Genomic DNA, 26,467 nt, shown 5'->3' on the forward strand with positions numbered 1-26,467 from the left:
AATATATGGCATTACATTCAATATTCTCATCTGGATACTACTTCCCTCAGAGCTCATCAGCAGTCCTGCTTGGAAGCATGACTTTGATGTAGGTGCATTTTTTAGTTGCATATAGATAAGAATTAGTTTTAAGATTATTAATGAGTCTACAAAGACAGAATCATGGCAGGGAAAGACAGAAACAAGCCTGTCATCCTCCTTCCAATTGTATAGTTTCCAGAAATGAAGTAATTTGAGTGAATCATAAAATCAGTATTCACAGTGTCAGATGCAAATTTATGGTCCTACAGTTCTCTCTAAATGCAAATACTGGGGCTAGAATCAGTACTTTACTAAAGAATCAGATATTGACAATGTCAGCACATACTGAAATAGGCTTCATTAAAACAATTTTAATGGAATCAAGCTACATCTTTAAAAGTGATCTCCTTTGTCACAGAACTTTAGTTTCTCTGTCTAATTCCGTAGCAGCACAGAAATCCAGGAATAAAGAAGTCACTACTCTTCTTAGATGCCCTTTCTGCCTGCACAGCATGGGTACAGAAGAAGAAAAGGTTATACAGACTTTCTTAACAAACACAATCTTGTAGTCAAGGTATGAAAATATCTTCTATTAGGCAACACTGAACCTAACACTGAACCAAATCACATCCACATCTGATAATAAATTACTGATGCTTTCCAGAGCCCCTTGAAAGTTAAGCTGAAGGCCTATGGAATTGATCACCAAATTTAATCAGACACAGCAAAATCCAGCAGCCACCCACTCTGCTAATACAAATATGTTGTGGCAAACTGCCTCTTAGAGGTGTTCATGAGTAGATATATGACTGGGTGATCAGAGAGAACTGACCTTGAATTCAGGGGACTCTCTCAACCTACAGTTTATTGATACTGACTTTGGGATTTCCTCCTGAAAGCCACTCCTTCAGTGAAGAAGATGAGAAAAGTACCTCCAGCCCTGCATGGCCTGGCCAAATTACACCATTTCTGTCTCTTACAGACTGTGACATAGACACACAGGGGACAATACTGGCAAAACAGAGAGCCTAAAGCCAAAGAAGATGGTATAGGGAGGGTTTGGAGGGAGACCACAAGGGAAAAACATCTTTTACTTCTTTTACAGTTAGATAGTTCACTTCATAATTTTTTTGTTGAATTATCTTTGGAACTGTTACCTTTCAAGTCTGCCTTAAAATATGTGTGTTATGTGGCTTCTTATTCTTCATCCATTATTGTGTCTCAAGGTTTCATGAGGGAAGCTTTCACCTACATTGGTATGCAGCATATGTATCCTGTCAGATGTTACTTATTATGCCATTAAAGAGTGAGAAAGAATAACACCTCTAGGCCAAAAGAAAAGGCTTTACAGACATCTCAAAAATCCTTACTATAATCTTGCCACGTCAACAATGTTTGAAAAGAGGAAACAATTTAATGGTAATTAGGATGTAACACCTACAGCTTTGCATTGATCTGCAAAGGAATAATGTAGGCCAAGAGAAGACAAGCGGAATGTAAGGAGAAGGATGTACATCTCTAAGCCAGCAGAAATCCCTATGCTTAACATCCTTCTCAAGGCCTTTTTTTTTTTAAATTTTTTTTCTTAAGGATGCTAATACACAGTTTGTGAAGAGAAAAGGGCTTCATCATCATGTCAAATCAACAGCTATGTAATAAACTCTCTTTGTATATACAGACATATGCTACCCATCTCTCTTTTGTTAAAAAGTAGTGACCTGTTTTTATTCAATCCTATAAAGTGTACCTTTTGCTAAGACTACTGCTAACCCCAGAAATTTCAGTGGTATGCTGTAGGTTGTATCAGGTTTGAAATTTTCATGAAAATGTTGATATTTTGTCTTAAAATCTAAGGAAAAGATTAGCTTAATGGCAAAAAATACACTTTGAAATAGGTATTCTCTCTCCTCACCAAAACGGTTAGCTAATGAAACTGAAATAAATGAAAATCTGAAGGGAAATGAAAACAGACTCTGAAAAAGATAGGGTGAAACAACAATACAAACTGAGATGGGTAAAATCACATTGGAGAGAATTCAAAAGAAATTAAAGGAAAAGATAGTACAAGATAGGGGACACAATTAAAATGAAAAAAGTAGACAAAACCATTAAGAAGATGGGGGCAGGGGGGAGATAATGATTGAAAAATGTAGCAAAGTAGAAGGACACAAAAGGGAACAATGACAAATTGAAAATGAAAAGGAAGGAGTAGGTAAAGAAATTTAAAGAGGCTTTATTTGTATACAGTATTGGAAAAAAGTAGGAAATGAATGTTGCAATAAAATAACTATGTTCAGAAAGATTACCTTCTAATTTGTGTCTTCAGAAAGAGAGAGAACGACAGAGGTAAAGAAATTAAGCACATCTGGAAGTTTCCCTTCCACAAGTACAGCTAAACTGAGATAAGCTTATGTTTATTTTGGAAATAAGACTTTTCTTACCAGCCCTTATTCCTTATAAAAAAGGAATGCATATCACATTGTTAATAGTTTGACTTCAGAAAAACTGTGCTTCCCAGCTTTTACATTACCTGAAATGAATTTTGCAGTCCCAGAGTACTCAGGAATGGATGAATTCCAAATCATGTAATGTCTGTGGGACTGTGATAACTCATCACACTTGGGAAATCCACCCTTTTTAAGCCTAGGAGTGTAATGAAAGAAGGGAAGGAGACTATATCTGAACTGCTGTAGCAGAGGGGTGTATTGGATGAATTTCATAAAATATAGCCACTGTGTCTGTGACTGGCAGTTCTTTTGGATTTATGTATTCTAAGCTCAGAGAAAAATCAAAATTGCTCCCTAAAAGTTCCAACAAAGACTCATCTCTCTGTGTCTCTCTGTTATGTCTAAGAAGACAAAAAAGCCAAAGAATATTTTTTTCCTGAAAACAGTATCTCATAAGCAGTAAGACCATGAAACAAAGAGTATGTTGTTGCAACTGATCTTTCCCCTGTTTGGAATCCTGCATTTAATGTTATGAAAGCAAGATATGACTCTATCTGCCAGCATATGACTATCTTGTGATTCTGATATAGAGCAACTTCTGCCTAAACTTTGGAAAATCAGTTGATCTTTAGTACAGTTTGATATGTCTGAAGAGGCTTATGATTCATAAAATACTTTATCCATTAGCATTGATATACAAAAGCATTGATATACATTTTGCTTCTTCATTCACATTGTCATCATTTCCATGTGTTCACTATAGAAAAGTAACTCTCTGGAAGCCTCTAATTTAGAGTGAAACCTCAAAGAGATCCAAAACAACTGTTCAAATTTTTAAGAGTGTAATATTTTTATATCTGCCTGTCCCCTTGGCCACCTTGAATTTTGTTTATTGAGATCCATTTTTTACATTTTACGCTTCCTTTCAATAAGAGAGACAAATCAATCACATTTACCAGTCACATACTTATGTATAAAATTTAGAACAAATATTCTGCTATAAAACAAGTATTAAAAAGTTAAAAAAAGTTTAAAATAGTGAAAAAATAAAGCTTTTTAAGATACTCAACAATACCTATATGATTTAAATCCATAATTCACTCATAAAGTTCTGACACTATTTACAGTGCTCAGAGATTACTAAAACTTAGATTTACTCACTATCTGCCCATATGACTTTCTGTTGAGAAAAAAACAAGTGCAAATCCTACTAATATAAAAGACAAACACATATGAAAATGGAAATGTTCATTGGTTTATATTATTGGTGCAACATTATCCAACTTTCTGAAGGAAGAAAAGTTTTATAATGTTGGTAGGTATGCTATAGTTGTAGTGTAGTGAAACTGTAGCTTCTCTACATTAAGCTGCCAAAAACTATAATTTAAAGCTCCATATATTTTCTTAACTATTATTTTGTACTCCCCCAAATTTTGTTCTAAACTTCCATTGTGAGTTTGTTACCAGTCTTTAGTGAGGTATATCAGTACACCTCTGGATAAGACTGAGGAAATGCCATATCACTCTCAAAGGTTTTTTCTGTTTTAAGAGTGATCCTCTTCTTCTACAAGATAGAATTATGTACAATTCACAGGAAGAGGCCTTGCCCATTTATGCTTTTTGAGCATAGATGCAGTTTGTTTTTGAGGCTAAAATACTTTGGCAATAGTGGAAGTGAAGTAGCACTTGCTGTCTGTTCCCACTCATGCTTTCTGCCAGGAGCTCTAGAGAGGGTCTTAGGGTGAGTTGGATTGGTTTAAAGCACATCTTGTGGTCACATGATGTGGAGTTTAAGTCTTTTCTTCCTTGTTCATTAGAGTATTGTATGAATTCTGTAATATTTTATAGAGTTTTTCCAATGAAGTCTTCAGGTTGTGTGTAGTGGCATCACAGCTGTGCACTATTCTATCAGCATAGCAGTGTACTCAACACTGCATCAACCCTCAGGACCTGATACCCTAGAATTTCTTGCACTGCAATTTAATGTATTTCTTTCTGGTTGCCTTGCTTTCAAAAAAACTCCAAAAATGAAACCAAAACCCAAACAAACAGACCCTCAATACAAAACAAAACAAAAACAAAAAAACACCAAGCAAACAAAACTAAAAAAAAACAAAACCAGAAAATTAAACATCCAACCAACAAACAAAAAACCCTCACCACAAAACTAAAGCAAAAAACCCCATATATTTTATTGGTCTTCTAGCTCAGAGAGCCAAACTGCATATTTCTGATTTTTTCTTGTTTGAAATGCTAAGGAGACACCTTACTGCTATCTCATATTAGTACCAGTGTTGATATGTTCCTGCCTTTCATTAAGTGTTCTTTGAAAGCTACCCACCAATTTTGTTGTTAACAATGAGTGAAATGAACATCAAAGAACAAAACCAAGAGGAACTAAAAGAAGTGTAGAAATATGGGTGCATTTCTAAAGTCAGCTACGTGGAAAAAGAAACCTGAACAGGCCCTCTGCAAAGCCAGAGGCAAAAAGATGAATCCCTGTATTAAAGCTCGCATCTGCTTCAGCACGTGACAGGAGCAGCTGCTCACCCCCACCAAAACACAGCACTGTATTGAGAGACCTGAGCGTAGAAGTTCACAGAAGAGCCTTTTCTGTGGCTCATCTGGTGTAATATTGACATTTCAACATGCTTACACAGTAAAACAAGTTTTGGTGAGGCTTACCTCAAAAATACCTCCTAATCTTAATTGATTCACTGTTGTGTTCCATGAATTGGCATATGAATGGCACAGACATGGCAACAGTTTACAAATATTCAGGGACAAACAACCAGCATCATGGAAAGCAGAAATGGTGAAGTCTGTTTTTTAAAATTACTTCCTTTTCTCCTGCTTGTGTCAAACAAGCAGTGAGTTCCAACTACAGTATTTCCATGGTTGGAAATTTCATGATATTCCTCTTGACAATAGATCTCTGGATGTGTTTTTGAGCAATCAGACCGCATGGTCACTGTAAATGTACTAAGAAATCCATTCTCATCCAACTGGATGACTTATTTTGTCTGTAAATTGGAGAATCTGGCCACATTATGACTTGTTCTGTCTGTCAAATTTAGTTGTGCATACTATAAGAAAAATTACAGGACATGCAAACTCATATGTGATATATATACATAAAAAGTGATGGCATAGTTCTTGTGTCTTTGTAATAAAAATGAATTATGGCTTTCCAGAAGCTTGAAAAATAAGGAGATTAAGAGCAAAAAAACCCAACTGCTTTCTGGTGTTTATATGCATAATTCTCTGTACTAAACTAAGAATTATTTCTTCAGATTTCAAGATGTTTGAAGTTATCCAGTACATGTGAACATATTTAGCATGTAACATAGCAAGAAATATTTTAATGATGCTATGAAATGCTGACCAATAAATTATTAAACAAAATAATTTTATGTTCTTCACTTAACATTCTGTAGCATGTTTTTTAATTATGCAAGCTGATAGAAGGTTAAAGTGTCTTTGAAACAAGTATATCTGCTCTTTTAAAGTGGGAGTTTGGTACTCCAAAGGCATAATCATCTCAAGGAAGAATTTTAACTCTTATCTTCTGTTTTATAATCAGAAATTTGACTAGTGTCTTTAAAACTGAAAATCTTCTTTCAGGTTAGTTTTCTGTTTCTTTATTTCCAACTATTCAACAGTCATGCTAAAAATAACTTATACAGTAAGAGACAGGAAGAATATCAAGGTTATGTACAAATTCTGAATTATTTGGAGGACAATCCAAATTTAGCATGAAGAGAACAACATAGGAACAGAAAAACATTGTCCTTGAATTTTCTCTTTGAAAGCTGGATATGAAGCAGGCTTAAATATTGCACTTGATCTACTGCATTTTGTGTTTCCTTTGAGCAATTATCTTTACAGCACTAATAAAACCAGCAAAATAAAATTAGGTAATTTTTAAAACAAAATTACCAAATCAGTGAGAGGTGCTAATTACTAATAACTAGGTGTTCAGTTCAGTATTTTCTCCTCTTGATTCTGGGTTTCCTTCATTATTTCCCTGTGTATATTTTTTCATAGCTTATGGATGATATTGAGTTTGGTAAATACAAAATTTTCATTGCCTAATTGAGAGATTCTTCTTGAGTTATGACTCTATAATCAAATTATTTCGCTATTCAAATGAATAATTTAATATCACCAATAATATTTTGTCTCTTCCCTGTGAATGCCTGTGAGTCAACAAATGTGAAAGATTTTGAGAACTTGAAGCACTCTTGCTAGTGTTATGTACAAGTGGAAGATTTTATGGCGTATATTTAGCTAGGCAGAAGTGAAGACCCAGTGAGATACCACCCTTCTGCAGGCTGAAGCATTTTCTCCCTAAATGTATTGCCCCATGGCAGAGGAACAGAGAATGTATTTCCCACCAATTAATTTGATTTGGGTGTGTTCTTAAGCACAATGGCAGTTTATTGCCCACCTTTCTCTGCATCTGAATTAATGAGAGCATTAATGAGACAACTCCAAAGGGAAGCACTGTGAAGAGCTGGATGGTTCTGTGAAGGGGATGACAGCAGCCTCTACTGCAGGATGGAGCGCAGCCCTGCTGTGCCTCACCACGGGGACATGAGTGCCACCAGAGGGTGGTTCTGTGGTACCAGTCTGCCTCCAGCCCTGCCGGGCCTGCCTTGTGTGACCTCTTGTATCCCGCCTGACTGCTCGAGGACATGCAGGTCTGGAAACCTCCTTGAAATGGAGGAGCATGGAGGTAGGTCTGGCCAGAGCACACACTGGCAGGATGAATTATTTTCCTCAGTTCTAAGTTTTGCTTTTTTTTTAAAAAATTGTAATAATTCTGAAGGAGACAATGATATATCTGAAAAGTGATAGACCAGATGATATAACCTGGACTTCAGGAAAGCATACTTTGGCCACTTCAGGGATCTGCCTGGTAGAGTACCATAGGACTAAGCCTGGATGATATTCAAGGATCATCTCCAAGCTCATGAGTATGCATCCCAATGAAGAAGTCAAGCAAAATGCCAGGAGTCCTGTGTAGATGAAAAAGGAGCTCCAGGACAAACTCAGACAAAAAAAGGAAGCCTGCAGGGGATAGAAGCAAGGACTGGTAGCCTGGGAGTAATGCAAAGGAATTGTCCTAGCAGCCAGGGATCACATTAGAAAAGTTAAAGCCCTGATAGAGCTAAATTTGGCCAGGGATATTGAGTGCAACTAGAAAAGCTTCTGCAGCTAAGTTGGCGAAAAACAAGAGACTAGGAAAAATGTGGTCCCTCTCCAAAAGGAAATATGAGATTTGGTTACCTGGCATATGGAGAAGGCTGAGGTACTCCAAGATGTTTTGCCTCAGTCTTCACCAGGAAGTGCTCCAGCCACATTGCCCAAATCACAAAAGGTAAAGGCAGGGACTGGGAGAATGTATTGGGTTCCATTGTAGGAAATCAGGTTTGAGACCAGGAAAGGAGCCTGAAGTCCATGGAACCCGATGAGACACATCTGTGCATCCTGAGGCAATCCAGAGCCATGAAAATTATTGGAGGGCTGGAGCAGTTCTCCTGTGAAACCAAGCTGAGAGACATGGAATTATTTAGATTGAAGAAAAGAAGGTTCCAGGAAGACCTTATAGCAGCCTTCCAGCCCCTAAAGGTACTACCAGAAAGATGGAGAAGGACTTTTTATAAGGACACTGAGTGACAGGATACTTGATAATGGCTTTAAACTAAAAGAAGGTAGGTTTAGACTAGAGACAAGGAAGAGATTATTTTCTGTGAAGATGGTGAGACACTGAAACAGGTTTCTCAGAGACACTGTGGATGCCCCACCTCTGAAAGTGTTCAAGGCCCAATTGGATTGGACTTCAATTGGACCAACTCAAAGCATGCTGTAATACTGTGAAAATCTGTGAATGATAGACTTAAAAAATACATGGTAAAAATTAATATTGGTTAAAGAGAAGATCATATTAAATTATTCTTTCAGTGTCAGGAGTAATCTTTTTCTTTTCTCTACATGGTTTTCAGGTAGTTAGGTATTTGGAGGCTGTTTTTGATAAATTAACAACTTAAGTAATTTTCGCAGTGGGAAAAAGAAAAAAAAATAAGAGAGAAAACACTTCTCTAAAACAACTTTTTTGGCAGATTTTGACATTTGTAATATTTTGTGACAGCTTGAGAATGACTGTACTGGGCAAAAATCCTACAGAGTTTAGGGTATAAAATTATTGTCTTGTAGAGGCCTGATCTGGCCACAAGAGAGCACTGTAAATCCAAAGAATGCCAGCTTCAACAAAGTTCATGAAACCCAAATGTGATGTTTTCCCCCACTGCTGTCAGAAACCTCGAGAAATTATAACTATGTTTATTGATGTTAGCACCAGACAGATAATTAATTATTTAGGGTTTTTTTTCTGAGAAGTGAAAAGGTCACCTTCATTTCACACAACTTTGAAAAATACTGTGCATGATACTGCAGATCATGAAACATTAAAATGCAAGCAGTGATTGAGAATTTCAGAGCTCATGTATTTGCCTTACATGTCCTTCCAGCTTTGAAATGCTCACATTTCTACATTACTGAATGGTTTGAAAAATATTTTTCATAGAAAAATATGATTTTCAAACCCTACATTGAAAAAAAGAGGCTGAGGTCTTGTCTATTGTATCGGTAAGGAAGATGAGAATTGCTGAAAAGAAAGGTCAAGAGAGATTGCAGGGTATGATTTTTCAGTTTCAAGAAAGAGTAGAAACCTAGTAAACAAAGGGTAAAGACCAGGAAAGCAGGAAAAATGAAAATCAGGAAGGAAAAAGAAGAAATTAGGCTCTAGGCAAGAAATATTAAAAGGATAGGCTAGAAGGCAACATGCGAAACCGGATTTCCAGCCGTACATCCTGACAGCCTCTGGGCATGCACATGACTGCTCACTGCACACGTCTTGCTCTCCAAGCTTCTCCAGCAAGCAATGACCATATTCCACACCTCATATTCCACACCTGTGGATGGGATTCTCCTTGGGTCTGATCACAGAAGCTCCTGCTAAGCCTTGACCAAACTGTCTGAGCAGTGAAGCATTCTTGGACCTTACCAGCTGAGATGTGAGGCACTCACTCCCTGATCATAGCAGGAGACCTTGCATGGTAGAGGTAGGAATAATCAGAAATATTGGATGCCCAACCAAGGTGTGGAACATCCATATCCTTTGCACCCTTACTCCATTTTACATTCCTGGCATCCATGTAAATAATTCCAAACTGCTTCTAATTTGATCATTCTTTGTATGTTTTACCCTGTGTAGTAAGTAATAGAGTAAAACTTTGCCATTGAACTTTGTAAAGTTGTATTTTCACAAGTTCATATTAAACCTTGATTTTGCTGAGATCTTTCACTGTGTTTCTTTAAGTGATGAAACCACTCATTCAGAACAGCTGCCCAGGTCAGCTCTAGCAGCTCTTCCAGGTTTAGGCTTGGGAAGTCCCATCCTCTTCACACATTCCTGCTAATTCTGCATGATGAGGCTACAGAGAAAGACTCACCTTATTTGAGTGAGTTCCAGATATGGGGTTATTTGTTGTTTAAGACTGATAAACGAGCAACACGCTGTCTCACATTGCCTTGAAATCCCCCTGTCTAATCCTGTGGCTCTCCACTGCCATGGAGAAGTGTGGCCATCTGCAGGATGGGGTTGCTCTCTGGGACACAGTGTCTTGCATGGCCTTGCTGGGGGAAAATGGAAGAATAGCACAGTGGGACAAGCAGCTCTGATCAGAATTTGTGCCAGAGATGCAGCAAACATTTGGGCAGGGATAAGGTGGTATAACAAATGGGTTGAAATAACAAAAGAAAATATTTTGAAATTATAAAATTTTATGCCTTATATCTGCTGGTTTAATCAAGTCTATTTAGAAGGGTTAATCAATAAATACATGCAAAACATGCCAGCTGCAGGGTTTTCCAGCAGTGATTCTTGCAAAATACAAGTGTACAAGCAACTTGAGAATTTTATCCAGATACACAGAGTACAAACTTCCTAAACTCACTGAAAATATACAGTGAAATATAGTGTGAATAAAGGGATAGTCCTGTGACATCAAAAAATTATGTCACTTCTGTAGAGTTCATATTTTAGTCACCAGAGAGACCAGATAAAAATAACCTATAATTTTCTTCATGCTTTATGTCTCTTCTCTGCTGTCTGGCTTTAGCCCTTAGAAAATATCTTGACAAGGAGAAATAGAATGTATAGAACTGTAGAACTCAAGGTGAAACTGAGAAAAACAACTGTAATGATATGAAAATGATGAGGTTGTGCATTAAATTTCTTGATAATCTTTGTACCTGAACTTATAAGGAACATGAAATGAAACTAGTAATGAAATTAAACGTGCCTTTCAGAGTTGTTTACAGTGAAATTTGGTGGTGTGCAATGGGTGATAAAAAGTGAATTTCTGCTAATAAAGCTGCAACATTCCTGCTCAGGTGATTGTCTGCCCTGCTCTGCATGCAAAGCTACATTTTTATGATCATAATTTGTCCAGATTTGGTGGTGCCTCAAATGTCTCTTCTTTTAGATGCTGACAAAACCTTGCTTGATAACCTGTTTGGTTAAAAGCTGGGCAAAATACAGGCAGCTATTCCACTTGCTTTGCTAATGTTCTTAATATATTCACAGGTCAATTCTTTATCCAAGAATTATGTTTGGTTTGGTGTTTTCTCCCCCGGTGATTTTTTTCAAATATTACTTGCTTGCTGTCTTGCGAAAGAGAACCAAAAAATTGGTTGCTCTCAAGACAAAGTGAAAAAGAAAGTGGGGGAAAGCAGAGACCTTGAGGAGAATCCTTAAGACAGCTGTGAATCTTTGGCTGTTTTTTTTTATCCCTACTGATGCTGGGTTGCTAGCAAGTTAAGCCCTAGGGGCAGAGTGTAAGCCCAGTCTAAGCTCTGCTGAGGACAGGCTGGGGACTCACTGTTCCAATGTGAGGTTTGGTTGGACAGTGAGAACCTGGCATGAGCCACTGGCACTGGCACTTTGATAGTGGAAGCCTTGGGACAATCTCATCCTGGAAGACTGGGCTAAGGGATATGTCAAAATCCAGTTTTTTAGCAAGAAACACTAAACTCCTTCCTACTTCCCAAGGAACTGGCTAGCTCCCTGACTGTAACAGTGGTGAGTGAAACTGTCAGTCCCAACTACAGCAGTTTTTTGGATGAAAACAGGGAGCACATTTGGCTTCTTGCAGTTAATCCAGGACGGAAGCTCAGGATTATTTGACTTCCATCATTTTGCTATTAGGTTCCAAATCTCAGGCAGTGATTCAGCTCCCAGAACAGCACACTAATTTGATACTAAACCGTGAAAGGTCATTGCTAGCATAACAGCATCCCATAATAGCAGAACAAGAATATTCAGTGGTATTTTACATGTGTTTGCTGATGTTAAGCTAGCATTTTGTGACACTACAGATATTATGCAGTGGTGAATGTTAAAACTAAGCCTTTTTTTCCCCCTTAATTCTACCTCCTAATGCAAATACAAATACAGGCTAAGACAAATATGCACTGGAAACACTCAGAGGGCAATAGATGCACTTTGAATGTAATATTAGTCTAAATTTGATCTTTGATGAGATGCTATCTGATGAGGCAAAACAGAAGCTCTGGGTCTTGATAACTGAGCCAGGAGGGTCTGTCACAGAGGAAAGACTATGAAAGTTGGGAAGTCCCCAGAGCCTTAAGAATCTGGAGAAACCACTCAAAGTAGAACTGACAGGGATGTTGATTTCACTGAGGCTTTGGTTTTGCCACAGGCCCAAGAAGTTCTAGTTTTGTGAGAAATGTCAAAAAATGTTGGTTTTAGCTTTATCCAGGCCTAGCACTTCTGCATTTTCATCTGCACCTTTTCACTAGATGACCATCTGCTCCCTGACTATCTCATCTTCCAACAGACAGCCAGAAGAAATTGTGAGCAGGACAGAAAACAATTGCTGTTCTCAAATCCATTACATGCCCAGGATGAAATACTTTACATGTAACTTATTTTCATAATGCTTGGACCATTATTTGAATTAACGAGTAAAGCCTTTCTTGTATTCATGTTGAGAAAGTGACAGTCATTAAAATGAACAAGTGCCTGTTACCTATGAAGTAAGCCTTGGAGCAAGTCTCTCTCTGATCCAAACATCCAAATGAAGGAAGAGATGAGAAGGGGAATTGTAATGAGAAACTGGATGGAAGTTAAAAAGCAGTTGCCTTTGGCATGTTTTTATTAATTTTTGGTTGATATGCAAGAAAGGGTTGGTGTGTTTTGTGATGTTTTAGCACTTGACAAAATTATGATGAAAATAGAAGTAACAGTAAATAAGTGTTGAAGTAAAAATTTCTTCAAAAATATTAATATGAAGAGTAAAGAATCAGGCAATAAAATTTTTTTCTAAAACAGCTGCCTTATGTACTTATCCCATCAAAGTAAGAATTAACATCTATGTGTCACAAAGCAGCACTTTGAGCTGGTGTGTGAGAAAAATGTTTCCTGGCTGTTCATTAAAACCTTTAAGACAGAGGAAGAGTCAGTTACTTTGGTTGCTGCTCCTTTCCTAATTTTGTGCCATTGAATGTGAGGAAAATCCAGCCTTACACTCTGTGAGTCTCCTTGCCCCAGGCTGTGATCGTATTTGTCTGGGACTTATTTCCAAGAGTTAATCCGAAAGACAACATTTTGATATTGTAGTTGGGGGGTGGGGATGAGTTTAAAAGGTAATTTTTTTTTTTAAGTAAGTCAGTATTTCAGAGCCTTCTTTTCCTTTTGCCACTGTTCTATTCACAGGATACAGGTGTCTGTAGTAGCTTCTGTTTTTGCATGGAAGGAAGAACATTAATTATATTTGTGCTAGGGACCTCCATGGAAACATCCTTTGAAAGTTTGCTTTTGTACTGCCTGTTGCAATACCACAAGACTGGGCCTTCTTCAATGCTTTCAGTTTCTAAAACTTCTAGTGAGAATTTGATCAGCAGTAACCTGGCAGGCTGAGCAAATGTACCTGAGCATCTGGCTGCAGAAGGCCCTTCCATAGCTTTATTTTCTTGGTCAGATAACAATTTACTTTGAAGCAGAGCTCCTTTTTCTATCCTCTTAGTGTAACTCCTGTGTCTTGGAAATTCTTGTTAAGGAGTTCCCCATTGAAATTCTGGCTTTTTTTTTTTTTCCAAATACAAGACATCACTTTTTTCTGTGTAGTTATATACTCTGTCAATTTTGTAGTTAAGGTTGGTAACATGATAGGTTCTGTGCTGTGTTAATAGGCAGATAAACACTGAGGGAGATGAATGATATGGAAAAGGCGGAGAACAAAAAACATGGAAACCCTACTTTATTCTCAATAAGCGCACAGTTCTGATTAAGTAAATCGCTTCTTTCAGGAATGTGGGGTTTTCATTACATCCATAAACACTTTTGCATCTTTTTGTGCTTAACTGCATTTTGGATTTGTAACCTATATAAACCACATCTGCTGCAGTGATGAGATGGACCTGAATTGCAGCAATGAACTTCTGTCACATTACAGTAGAGAAGGAGTACACAAACTCCTAATTTAAATATGCATTGACACTGGATATTATGAAGAGGCTTGAAGATTTTTACAAAGGCAAGTTTTATAAAAGAAAGGACCCCAGAAAATAATTTTAGGTACTTCAAAATGAAGAAAAACCTTTTCAATTAGAAAATAACCAGCGGCATAAAGAAATAAAGTGCATTACATATCATTTTCATGATGGAAACAGCCAGGTGATATTTCATTGCCCTCATTTTCTTCCTGCAAATCTGGATGTCTGAAGCTCTGTCTCCTTCTGTGATCATTTGTGCAGTTAGTAATTAAGACTGAACCTATTACATACATTTGACTTCAGCTGAGCATGTGTGCAACATAAGAGTTCAGTGTCAATGTTTTTGGCTGGTTGGATGCTTTGTGAAATTTCACAATTGCACAACAAAGATTAATTAACCTGTTATCGTATTTAAATTAACTTAATTTTAATGTTGTTGTAATAATTACTTGATATTAATATGTCAAAAGCACTATAGATTTCCTTACCAAATTATCATATTTGTTTTTGATAACTTCTGTTTTGTCAGGACATTTCCATACCACAAAAATGTTGGACACTCCCAAGAAATAGTCAATTATATAAGTTAATAATTATGATCAAATTATTATCTATTTTTTCTGAGATTGCCAGGAACATTTGGCATGGTTTATGTTAATGAGGTGTTCAAAACCTTTCCGTCAAAGGAATATGTACAGAACTATAAAATCATTTATGTTTGAAAAGACCCTTCAGATCAGGTCCAATACCTCCAGGTCTGCCACTAAACCATGTCCCTAAGCCCCAGGTCCACATGTCTTTTAAATACCTTCAGGGCTGGTGACTCAATCACTTCCCTGGGCAATCTTGTCCAATGCTTGACAACATGTTTGGTGAAGAAATTTTTCCTAATATCCAAACTAAACCTCCCCTGGCACAACTTGAGATTGTTTCCTCTTGTCTTATTGCTCGTTACTTGTGCAGAGACTGACACCTGCTTGGCCACAGCCTCCTTTCAGGTAGTTGTAGAGAGTGATAAGGTCTCCCCTCTGAGCCTCCTTTTCTCCAGGTTAAACAAACTCAGCTCTCTCAGCTGCCCTTCATAAGTACTGTTTTCTATGTTTTATATTCATGAAGAATTAGTTGATTTTCAAATAAATATATTCACACTGTAGGTGAGATAAATGTGGAGGCATAGGACATCAAGTATATTGGCTTAAGTGAAGGCACAACAAAGTCAATGAACAGCTTTGAGTATGTTGAATTTTGTTGTAATTAAAAGTGCCTTTTAAAATATCACCAAGAAAGATACTATTTGCTGTTCTAAAACAAATCTTGTATCCATAATGATAATAGATATTAATAAAGATTGACTAATATTTTACAATTGGTCTTCTAAGGTTTAAGGTGAGAAAGGACAGACTTCATATTTTTGAAACATTTCATCTTGGCATAAGTCTAGGAAAATTTGGATGCTAATTTAATAAAAAGTGTAATATACTGTTCCTAATTATTTCTGTGACATTCTCTTGTCTTGGCTTCTCAAATTTCTATCTTCCATCAGTCTTGACCTTTACTACACCCTAATAATTTTCTGTATATAAAATTTTTACTATACTTACTGTGTGAGTTGGCAGAGGCAAGCAGCTGGGACAGCCACAAACCCATGGCTAAAGCACAAGGAGTAAATTTATTTCCTTTACCTCACTACTGGGGTATGCCTGAAGCAATTCCAGGGCAGAGGCACACAGGCAGAGACGCACATGCTGTTGAATTCAGTCCATGCCAGAGGATTACCAGCCTGCTGCTCACACTTGTTTATCAGGGGTTATTTCCAACTACAAAATCACTTGAGCATATTTACAGTCCTCCTTGCCAGTCACTCTTAATACTAAAGTCCACCTCATAACCCTGTAACCAGGATATTTAGATCTGAGGGGTGCTCTGGAGGTCACCTAGTTCAAAATCCTGCTCAAAGCAGGTCTACCTCAATTAGATTGCTAAGTATTTGTACAGTTAAGTATCTCTGAGGATATTTAGATTCCCTATTACCTCTCATAGTAAAATAAAAACATAAATGTAATAGGGTAGCAATACCATACATTTAAAAAAAATTATTTATTTCTTATTTTGTAGTTTTTCTAGTTTCATTCCATAGACTTAATAAGCAGCAGGAGATTTTATGTTTGCTTGTGGAGCATCCTTTCTGGCTTATTTTAGCTAAAGAAATCATCTTCATAAGGTGCAAGTACTGTTCATCCTGTGAACCAGGTAGAGACAATGACTTCAGAAGCTCTTCTGAGCTCAACTAAAGTGCTTATGCTGTCACACAAGGAAGACCTGTCATGACCACCTGATAATCCATTTAAGTTTCTTCATCTTCTCTGTTGACTGCTTTAATGAAAAACACATCTGATTTTCTGTGTTTTAACCCGGAAGCAGTGACAACTCCTCCAAGTCTGTGGTCATTTCTAGCAAACATACATAGACCTTCAAGCTTCCTTTACAGGGAATTTGACATCTGCTAGGTTAAGGAGGTGATACAGATCTGCTTTGTATTGTTATCTGTTGGAAAGGGATATCCCTGTCTGATTCTCTCTGAAACAAGGTAAGATGCCAGGTAAATATAGGCTTACATCAAACAGATAAACATTTTGAATTTAAGCCCAAATGAGAGTTGTTTTTATTTTTTCTTTTTTATTCAACAAACCAAATTTTGTTGAACAGGATTATACATTTTGATTACACATTCTTATCCCCAAAAATATCAATGAGAGAGGCAGCTTTTGCTTTAGTAATATGAACTGTGCTAGGGGTCTGAAGAGTCAAGACACAAGAGTTTTTTAGGAAATAAGTTTTTCTTTACCTCACCTTGATTCTGAAGAAAGTCCTTACAATGTAGTGCATCAAAAGAGTGAGATTTTGTGACCTCCTAATAGAAGTTGAGCATTTTGACTATTAATTGCAAATAAGAGCTAGTGAACAAATTATGCTCTTGGTTACATTGTACAGCCAAGCAGTCACTGAGGGCTGTTATATTTCTCACAGTTGGAGAACACAGTAGTTTTCAATCTAAACTCAATTTAAGGGAAAATAGCAAGACTGAGAATGAACCTGAAACTTTTATGACAACAGAACATGAATTTTCTGTAACATAGTATAAAATTCTCCTTCAAAAATGACCTTTGCCCCTGCAGAAATGGATTTGTGAGGATTTATAGATATGGTACCAAGGCAATCTTTACAAATATGTAGCTACATACACTCTGGTTACACTGTGGTAATTTAAACCTCAAAGGCATGTTTGTACACTGTTCTTTTTTTTGTGCAGTCTTGTAAGACGGTTCAAAAGTTTTGGTGGCTTGGCAGTACGTTACTTTGATGCTGAGTTCCCTTTCTTCCCATTTAAGTGCACAGGCACAGGCCTGACTAAGAGGTAAATCTTAATAGATAAAACGATAATACCCTGAAAATAATACAACCCCTCCTCCCTCCTCAACTCTTTCCTGTTTTTTTTTTTTTTTTTTTTTTTTCCCCTGAGTCTTCATTCCATGTCTAATGGGCCCCAGGTCCTGTGATAATCAGCATACAAAACATAGTGAAAATAATGGTACTGCATGAGGTCCATTATCCTTTCTTACCTGAAAACAAGCACTACACTCTGTTTATATGCTAAGGAAAATGCTGCTGATGGTTCTTCCTGGGTTCTTCCTACCATGTGTGACTACTTGTGGTATCTCACCAGAAATGGCAAGAGCAAGATGAACAAACACAACAGGATGGGTGCACATGAATAGGAATGGGAAGGAACATGGGAAAGCTAAATTTCCCTCATTATCTGGTGCTCTCTGAGGCACTGTTCAGTGTTTGCACGAGCTGCTTTTCTCAAGCACTCCAAGTAGTCCACAGGACTTCCACAGAGGGATGCTTTGTGATACCTTTTACATGAATACCTATATCTATCACAAAAATATATAATTTTAAAAGACAATCAATGTACAATATGTGAATGAGAAAAGAAAATGTAATTCATTTAATTAATAGTGATGCAATAGGTCTGTATTAGTTTCAGTTTTTAAACATGAAGCAAGTTTTACAAAGGTATAGGATGGTCTTTATCTTATTTTTCTGCTGACTTCACTGCAATACCCTGGGGGATAAATACAGCTATTTCTTGCAATTCTCAAGCAACAAGCAACCTCTCTTCATTAAAAATGAAACATCCCACTTAATATAAGACATCCATTATCCTATGCTTTGTGTCAGAGGTAAATCTGGGACGACATAATGGAATCAACAGAGTAGTACTGGGGTTAAACTGCTTGGAAATTACATTTTGCCAGATCAGATCCTTCCCAGAATTTCTCATTATTAACACATTTTTATAATTCTTCAGTTGAAATTAAACAGGCACAGAAATTGAGTAGGCTGTATTATGTCCTTTAGTCTCTATGTAAACAAAGCAAAGCATTTTCTAGGCATCGTCTGTCTTGTTTGTTGGACTGAGGAAATTATAATTTCCTTTCTACATTTTCTCTCTCAGTTTGAAATGATACTTCTTTCAAACTTCATCTCTGGTCACCTGATCATCCATTCTAAATTAATTCTTTTTTTTCATCTGGGATACTGTGGAAGAACTAGGTCTGTTTCAGGAGTATGGATACATAGTATGTGAAGATAAAATCTTTCAGCATTTCCTGAGAATGTCTTTTGTGCAGGTCAGCCCCAAATATGCCTTGAACCACCTATGAAAGGAAGCTCGTCTCACTGTTGATTCTCTTTATTTTGTGTTTAGTTCCCTTCACTAACAGAGGAGGCTTTTACCTAAGACAACCAAAAAATCAATCAGAAAAAACCAGTAAAGGGTTCCTTATAAGCCTGGTGTTAAACATGGCTGAGCATCTTGCTGTTTCTCAGCATAACAGATACACAGGACAGTGCAAGTTCAGTGCCAAAAAAAAGCAGATGATCTGCATGAAAATCCCTGACAAAGAAAAGCAATTATTTCTTTAGCATGGCAAGTTTTGACCACAATGACACCTTGGTATCACTCACTGTCCTAAGATTTCTGGGCATGAGGCCAGGCAATGATGTCTTTATGCCCTATATCCGTCACACCCGCTTGTTTCAAAGTTGTTTAATAATGGTGTTATAAACTTTTGTTCTTTTCTCATATAGGAGGATTTGATTAGGTTTCCTAGATGATAATGAGTACAATAAATAAATGCCCATGCTATTGCCGTGTGTATGCAAAAGCAGTAAATTGCTTATCATTATTCTATTGCAGGAATGAAATTAAAGGACTATGCCATTAGCCAAATGATGATGGCTATAACTTTTTAATCAAAACATATAATTTTATGGTTTATAAGTTAACTAATGGTTGTGGAGCCTGACATGTGGTTGATACATGATCATAACACAGGTCTCAGGGAAGATCTTGGTTGGTATGAAAAAAAAAAGCAGTTCAAATATATGGCCAGTGCCTTGTTTCACATGAGTAGTTGTCACCTTTTGCTATTTCTAGAACAAACATGAAGACTGATACATCTAGATTTGTACTGTGATGGTGGCTCTCCTTAATATAACCTCCTCTGTCTGCAGTTTTCTTTATAACAAACTGGCTGTGAGACCTTCATCTGTCAATGTTTCAAGAATTGACAGCCCACCTCTGATATGTTTTGGGTACACAGCCTTGACTCAGACTGCTGAGAAAGTTGCTAAGTTGAGACAAAATTCTGACAATGTCTGCCAAGTTTTTAAGAATTTTTGAGACACGGCAAATGAGGAGCCCAACATTTTGATGAGAAAAATATTGGCTCAACAGGGTATAAAATCTTCAAGGGAAGAAGGTGATGAGGATTCATCCAACTGTCAGTACTATCGGTGTGTCAGTATTGATGGAACTGGGGTATGACAGCAGCTCAGCATCAGTCAGGGGCTCATTTCCAGCTCCCTGACTCTCCTCCTCCACTGATTGATCCTCTCCTCACTTGCAGAATATCTTTTGAGTATTTTGTTGGGATGGAGAATGTGCTAATGTCTAGCATTGAAGTCTGTGAAATCCCAGCCACCACCCTCTGTGTGAGTTGACCAATAAATCACTGCTTTACACTTTTAAATGTACTGTTTACAGATCACCTTTGCACAGCCCAGGATATCTAAACAGCATGGCCTCCAAACATTTAAAAATATATAGGTCTGTATTCCCCTTTCCGGGAACAAAACACACTGCATTTGCCTAGAAGAAAATTTAAGAAAACATACTCTTTTGGGGAATTTGATAAACCATGTGTTTTTCTAGATGCACAGAACTGAGTTAGACAAGCACAACACCTTGTAAAGAGAGGGAAGTGTGATAGCTTTTGCTAAATGCACCACGTCAGCAAATATATGGAACTAGAGTCTAAGGTTGTCAGCACATCTAAGAATCACAGAATATCCTGAGCTGGGAGGGACCCACAAGCCATGGGTCCAGCTCTGGCCATGCACACGATAGCCCCAAGAATCTCAGCCTTGGGCTTAAAAATGCTGTCCAAAATCTTAAACACTGGCAAATTTTATGATTGCTTCCCTGGGAAACCTGTTCCAGTGCCTAACCATGCTCTGAGTGAACAATTTTTTTTTTTCCCATACCAAACCTAAACCTCTTCTGATATAGCTTGAGTCCTGTCATTGGTCACAAGAGAGACATCACTGTCTGCCCCTTCTCCTCCAGGCTGAACAGGCTAAGTGACCTCAGCCACTCCTCTTATGGCTACCTCTCCAGACCCTTCACCATCTCTGAAGCCCTGTTTTGGATGTTTTGTAATAGCTTTAGATCTTTCTTACATTGAAGTGACAAAAACTGGGTAAGCAAAAGAGTATGAAAATCCATTGCTAGCTTGAAGGTCCATATATTATCTAAATGAGAGCAATGTTTCATTTCTTTCACTTGAAAATCAGAGAGAACACAAAGCTAAGAAAATGGAAGATGGCTCTTAGTTTTGAGTAGAGGAAGTGGGAGTCAATAGGTTGATCTAAGCATTAAAATCCATCTTTTGTTTGGTTTTTTTCCAATCCTGGATTATATTTTCTGATTTGGAATGATTTTTAACTTGTTTGAAAGTTGAGCAGTGGTGTAAAAAGAATGAATTGCCTATAATACAGGATCAATATAGATATTGAATAGAAATAATGGAAAGATTTTGCAGTTTGGCAAATGTCAGGTGTGTTCAAAGAGAGCTTGACTTTACCTTGTTTACAGATGTGTGTGTGGCATAAACAGTTTAACCGTTCAATGTGATAAGTGGAGAAATGGTTTCTCCTTCCTTCCTTCCTTCCTTCCTTCCTTCCTTCCTTCCTTCCTTCCTTCCTTCCTTCCTTCCTTCCTTCCTTCCTTCCTTCCTTCCTTCCTTCCTTCCTTCCTTCCTTCCTTCCTTCCTTCCTTCCTTCCTTCCTTCCTTCCTTCCTTCCTTCCTTCCTTCCTTCCTTCCTTCCTTCCTTCCTTCCTTCCTTCCTTCCTTCCTTCCTTCCTTCCTTCCTTCCTTCCTTCCTTCCTTCCTTCCTTCCTTCCTTCCTTCCTTCCTTCCTTCCTTCCTTCCTTCCTTCCTTCCTTCCTTCCTTCCTTCCTTCCTTCCTTCCTTCCTTCCTTCCTTCCTTCCTTCCTTCCTTCCTTCCTTCCTTCCTTCCTTCCTTCCTTCCTTCCTTCCTTCCTTCCTTCCTTCCTTCCTTCCTTCCTTCCTTCCTTCCTTCCTTCCTTCCTTCCTTCCTTCCTTCCTTCCTTCCTTCCTTCCTTCCTTCCTTCCTTCCTTCCTTCCTTCCTTCCTTCCTTCCTTCCTTCCTTCCTTCCTTCCTTCCTTCCTTCCTTCCTTCCTTCCTTCCTTCCTTCCTTCCTTCCTTCCTTCCTTCCTTCCTTCCTTCCTTCCTTCCTTCCTTCCTTCCTTCCTTCCTTCCTTCCTTCCTTCCTTCCTTCCTTCCTTCCTTCCTTCCTTCCTTCCTTCCTTCCTTCCTTCCTTCCTTCCTTCCTTCCTTCCTTCCTTCCTTCCTTCCTTCCTTCCTTCCTTCCTTCCTTCCTTCCTTCCTTCCTTCCTTCCTTCCTTCCTTCCTTCCTTCCTTCCTTCCTTCCTTCCTTCCTTCCTTCCTTCCTTCCTTCCTTCCTTCCTTCCTTCCTTCCTTCCTTCCTTCCTTCCTTCCTTCCTTCCTTCCTTCCTTCCTTCCTTCCTTCCTTCCTTCCTTCCTTCCTTCCTTCCTTGAAAAATTTGATTCTGTATTTTCAAGCAAGCTGTACTGTTGCTGAGGTATAAGGTCTCTTCTTGGATTTAAATCTGTTATTAAAATAGTGCTGTAGCAGTTCTGGCTAATGAGATTTCTGCTTGCCTCTCTGAGGGCTTCTTGCTGGAGGGTGAGGGCTGTGGGGCACTTAAACTTCAGGGGACAGTGAGTAGCTGCTGAGCTGGCTGGAACACCAGATTTTACCCGGGGGGTAAATTCTCACACTCTGTAGTGTTTTCATTTTAAATAATAAAATTTTAAGTTTCTCTCAGGAGATAAAACTTTTTCCAGAGAATTTCGATTTGGAAATACCAAAATCATCATGTTAAAATGCTTTTTTTTCCTCCCAATTTATGTCCAAATACTTAAAAAAAAGATAATGTCTGCTGTAACAACACCAGTCCCAAATTTCCCTCTATGGCATAGAATTTAAGATTCTAAATGGATCTGTAGAGAGGAAACACTGTTTTGAGTTTGAATAAGTCTAATAATTTTCCACCAGAAACTCAAAAGGAGCACTTTGTTTTTTGACCAAACAACGTATTGCAATAGACAGCTGTGTTATAAAATAAACGTTTAAACAGTTATGTTTGTTATTTCTTAATTTCAGCCTCATATTGCTCAAGTCAGCACTATAAAAAGCTCTACTATTTCATCATGTAGGGGTCAGTACTAGACAGTGTCTTTGCTTGATATTAAGCTTACTTTTTTATAGAATACGAAACTCAACCCTAAATATAGTCACAACTCAGTGTCTTTAAAATATTAAAGTGATTATAAATGCCATATAAGTGATGCATCAAAACAGGATAAAGTTCACTGTAGGTCACACCTGCCATCAAGCTTAATATCTCTCATCACAATGCTTTTCTGCTCCCAAACTCACTTCTATTGTAAGTTTTTTTTATGTTGAGACTGGTTCATCATAAAAAGAACAGCTGCTCTTTGTCATCCTTAATCTTCCCAAGGTGATTTAGATTGAAGTTTTTTTTTTTTTTTTTTTTTTTAAACCCCGATATATAAGAGACAACTGTCCTATGCACCCAGGGACTTGAGATTTTATGCTGTCCCTTCTGTTCCTTAATGGATATTTTCCAAGCAACCTGGCAAGTAATCTCTGCCCTTCCAGAACTGAGCAGGTAAATCAGCCAATTACCAAAGCTCTGACAGTATTTATAAAATAGAGTGTAACTGCTGGAAAATTAAATAAACCGAAGAAGCACAAAAAAGCATAAGTACAAGTTTTATCAGCTTGAAGATCAGGGAGTTGGTGATGAACATTTCATTAATGCTAATAAGAGTGCAAATGAATTGCCATGTTTTGTTGAAAGTCTATGTTTTGGAAGCTAATAACCTTGAAAACTGATAGACACACTACGAGACTCAAATTGAAAAAAAAAAAATTACTTTCTTAAATTTTCTTATCCCAATTATTTTGGGCTTTTTAAAAATTTAGGTAGAAATTGAAAGGGAAAAACACTCTGGAAAGCTAAAATGGTTAGATGAGAGAGAAATGTCGTTCAGTTTTTCCTTAATGAGAAGGGAATGTAGCAGTCTTTTTCTTACACGTTGAAATGCAAGAAACCTTAACATTACAGGCATTATGCAAACAATGGTAAATGCAAACTCTTGGTGAATTTCAGGTGCAATTTCTCATGTGAAAAGGCTGTAAAATCAGAATCAATAGTACAATACCAAGTGCACAGATTATTATTAGTTTTAAATTATACTAAGCAGTACAAATACACAAAGGAAATTCTGCAGTATTACAGAAACCTTTCACTGAATAATGATGGCAGTGAACAGCACCCCTGGGCCAACATTTTGTGTCTCTGCTGGTGATGACCCTGCCACTCCAGAGGCAGGTCAGAATGCTGCCTCTGCCTGAAAGAGAGATGCCAGTGTTTGGTGAATTTCTGTGTGGGGCACACTGAGAACAAGACAGGACAGACTATGACAGGCACAAAAGCCTTCATGTAGAATTAAATTTTTAAATAAGCATGGGCTGGTACTTAAGAGAGCAATAACTTACCTTTTATAACACCCACAGGCTCAGATTCTCTGTGTGGATGTAGTAAGGGATCAAAGACCTTTTCTGTTAAGTTTATATAAGAAGTAGATAATATGAAGCCATTAATTACTCTGTTAATGAAATGCATTGATTCCCTCTTTTAAACCAGTAAATCAATTACAAAACTTTATTAATCAGTTTATTACTCAAGAGCACTTAAAGTAATAAAAATAGTCAGCAATATTTCATTTTGTTTAAACATTATAAAAGCAGCAAGTATCTGTTGAAATTCATGCACCAGGCATTCTGGAACATGTCCAGTTGGGAAAAGGAACTCTAGTACTTGAAGACCAGACACTCATTCACAGCAACATCCAAGTAAATTGCCTGGTTGGTGGGTCCTAGGAGTATGCCTGTGTCTTTCCTTGTGTTTGTCCATGCACAAGTAAATGGGAAGATGTAGCTCATATCAGATCTTGCAGACTGAAAAAATCTGTGCTCCTGTTAACTCTGTTTCTGTCCCTTAGGTACACTTCCTACCATGGTGCTGGTATGGATCCAGAGGGAGCACTTTCCATGAGGGAAAATGGTAGCAGCAGAGTTGCTTTTGTCACTGTGGTTGAGATATAGCCCCTTCCTCACATGCTGTGAGCATGTAATTTTTTGTGACTTTCAGGATTTGTGCCTTGTGTAGAACTGACTCCATAACTATTCAAGTTTATGACACAGAACAAGGAAACTAGCTCAAGAATCATCAATAATTGCAGCCTTTTGCTGAAACAAATAACAATTTATTAGCATGCTTCCTGGCATAATTTCAGTTCAGGCCAAGTAATCTTTGCCACACAAGTCCTGTGGGAGTGTGGTGTTAGGGCTGGCACAGACCAGGGTTTCTGTCCACAGGTCAGTGTGAGGCAGACTGCTCTGGAAAGCAGAAAGTATACCCACATGCCATGGTTATAAAGCACACAATGACCTTTCCCAGAAACCAGACCCAGTTCTGTGTGTTTGTAGCTGTGCAGCCGGTGATCTCTCTCTATTTGCCAGCTCACCTCAAATGACATGCCCTCTTTAATGGGTCATGAATATGAAACAGGCTCTCTTCTCCCACTGACATCAAGTATCATGAGCCTTTGAGAAGAGGAGCTCAGGACCTGATACAAACTTGGGCAGGAGAAGGAGCAAGAGCAAACAGTACTGAACATGCTCTGGCTCTAATTTTCTTTGGTCTGCAGTAGGAGAGGTGGTAGGGCAAGATTGTTCCCGACCTCAGCAGCTCTGCTCTATATCAAGGACAAGAAAATGAAAAGGTCTCATTACAATCAGATGAGATAATGGGAAAAAAGGTAAAGCAATAGTATTTTGGTAAGGACTGAAGTTAATAACTCAGCTAGTGCTATGAATCATTATACAACAATTAGCCCATCTCTGCCCACTTTCCGGGATTTTCAAGAAGAAAGACATAAATAAAGGCTTTCCTAAATTCTAGGCATACATATGCACATGCAAATGCACCTATTTTAATAATAAATACTGGGGAGGTCTACACTAGTTGTTTCATAAGCCATTGGTATTAGGGGGTCACAGTTACTGTTAAAATAATGTTCCTAACATATTCTTCTATGAAATAGCTCACAGATCATCTACATGCTTTAAAAAAACAGTTGGGACTGGTTTATGGTGAAGAATTACTTACTTGGGTACGTGTCTTAATAGAAAGTATGTAAAGATAGTTTATGTGCGTGGCAGTGACGAGATTCTGAGCAAAAAACACTCTTATAGAGTCGTCAATTAATTTGTCAGCATGTTAGAACTATTTCAATGGCACAAGAAGAATCTGCTAGGATATCCTGTTTACAAAATAGCACCTTCATAGAATGCAAAATCTGATTCTTACTAGTTTTTCAAAAGATGTTCTGCATAACATAAAGGAGAATGAATTAAATGTCTAACACAAGCTAATTTGTGAACAAAAGGGAAAAGCAGAGACTAGATTATTAATCAGTCAATAGAAACTGATAATTTCCATTAAAAAACCCTTTGAAGAAGGTAATGAATTGGACATGGTGCCTAAGGCACTATACATTAATACAGAATTTATTTTTGCTTTCAAGATATCTTTGACAACAGTAGACATTACTAGCTTAAAATAATCGGCCTTTGCCTATCTCAC

General features: G+C 37.7%; 1 protein-coding gene across 1 annotated transcript in view; it reads left to right on the forward strand.

Moving 5' to 3' along the window:
• Positions 1-26,467, forward strand: part of PPDPFL (pancreatic progenitor cell differentiation and proliferation factor like) — a 129,622-nt gene that overhangs the window by 79,791 nt on the left and 23,364 nt on the right. The gene's annotated exons all lie outside the window — the stretch shown is intronic.

The sequence above is a fragment of the Passer domesticus genome, chromosome 1 (genome assembly GCF_036417665.1).
Source record: "Passer domesticus isolate bPasDom1 chromosome 1, bPasDom1.hap1, whole genome shotgun sequence".
Taxonomy (NCBI): Eukaryota; Metazoa; Chordata; class Aves; order Passeriformes; family Passeridae; genus Passer; species Passer domesticus.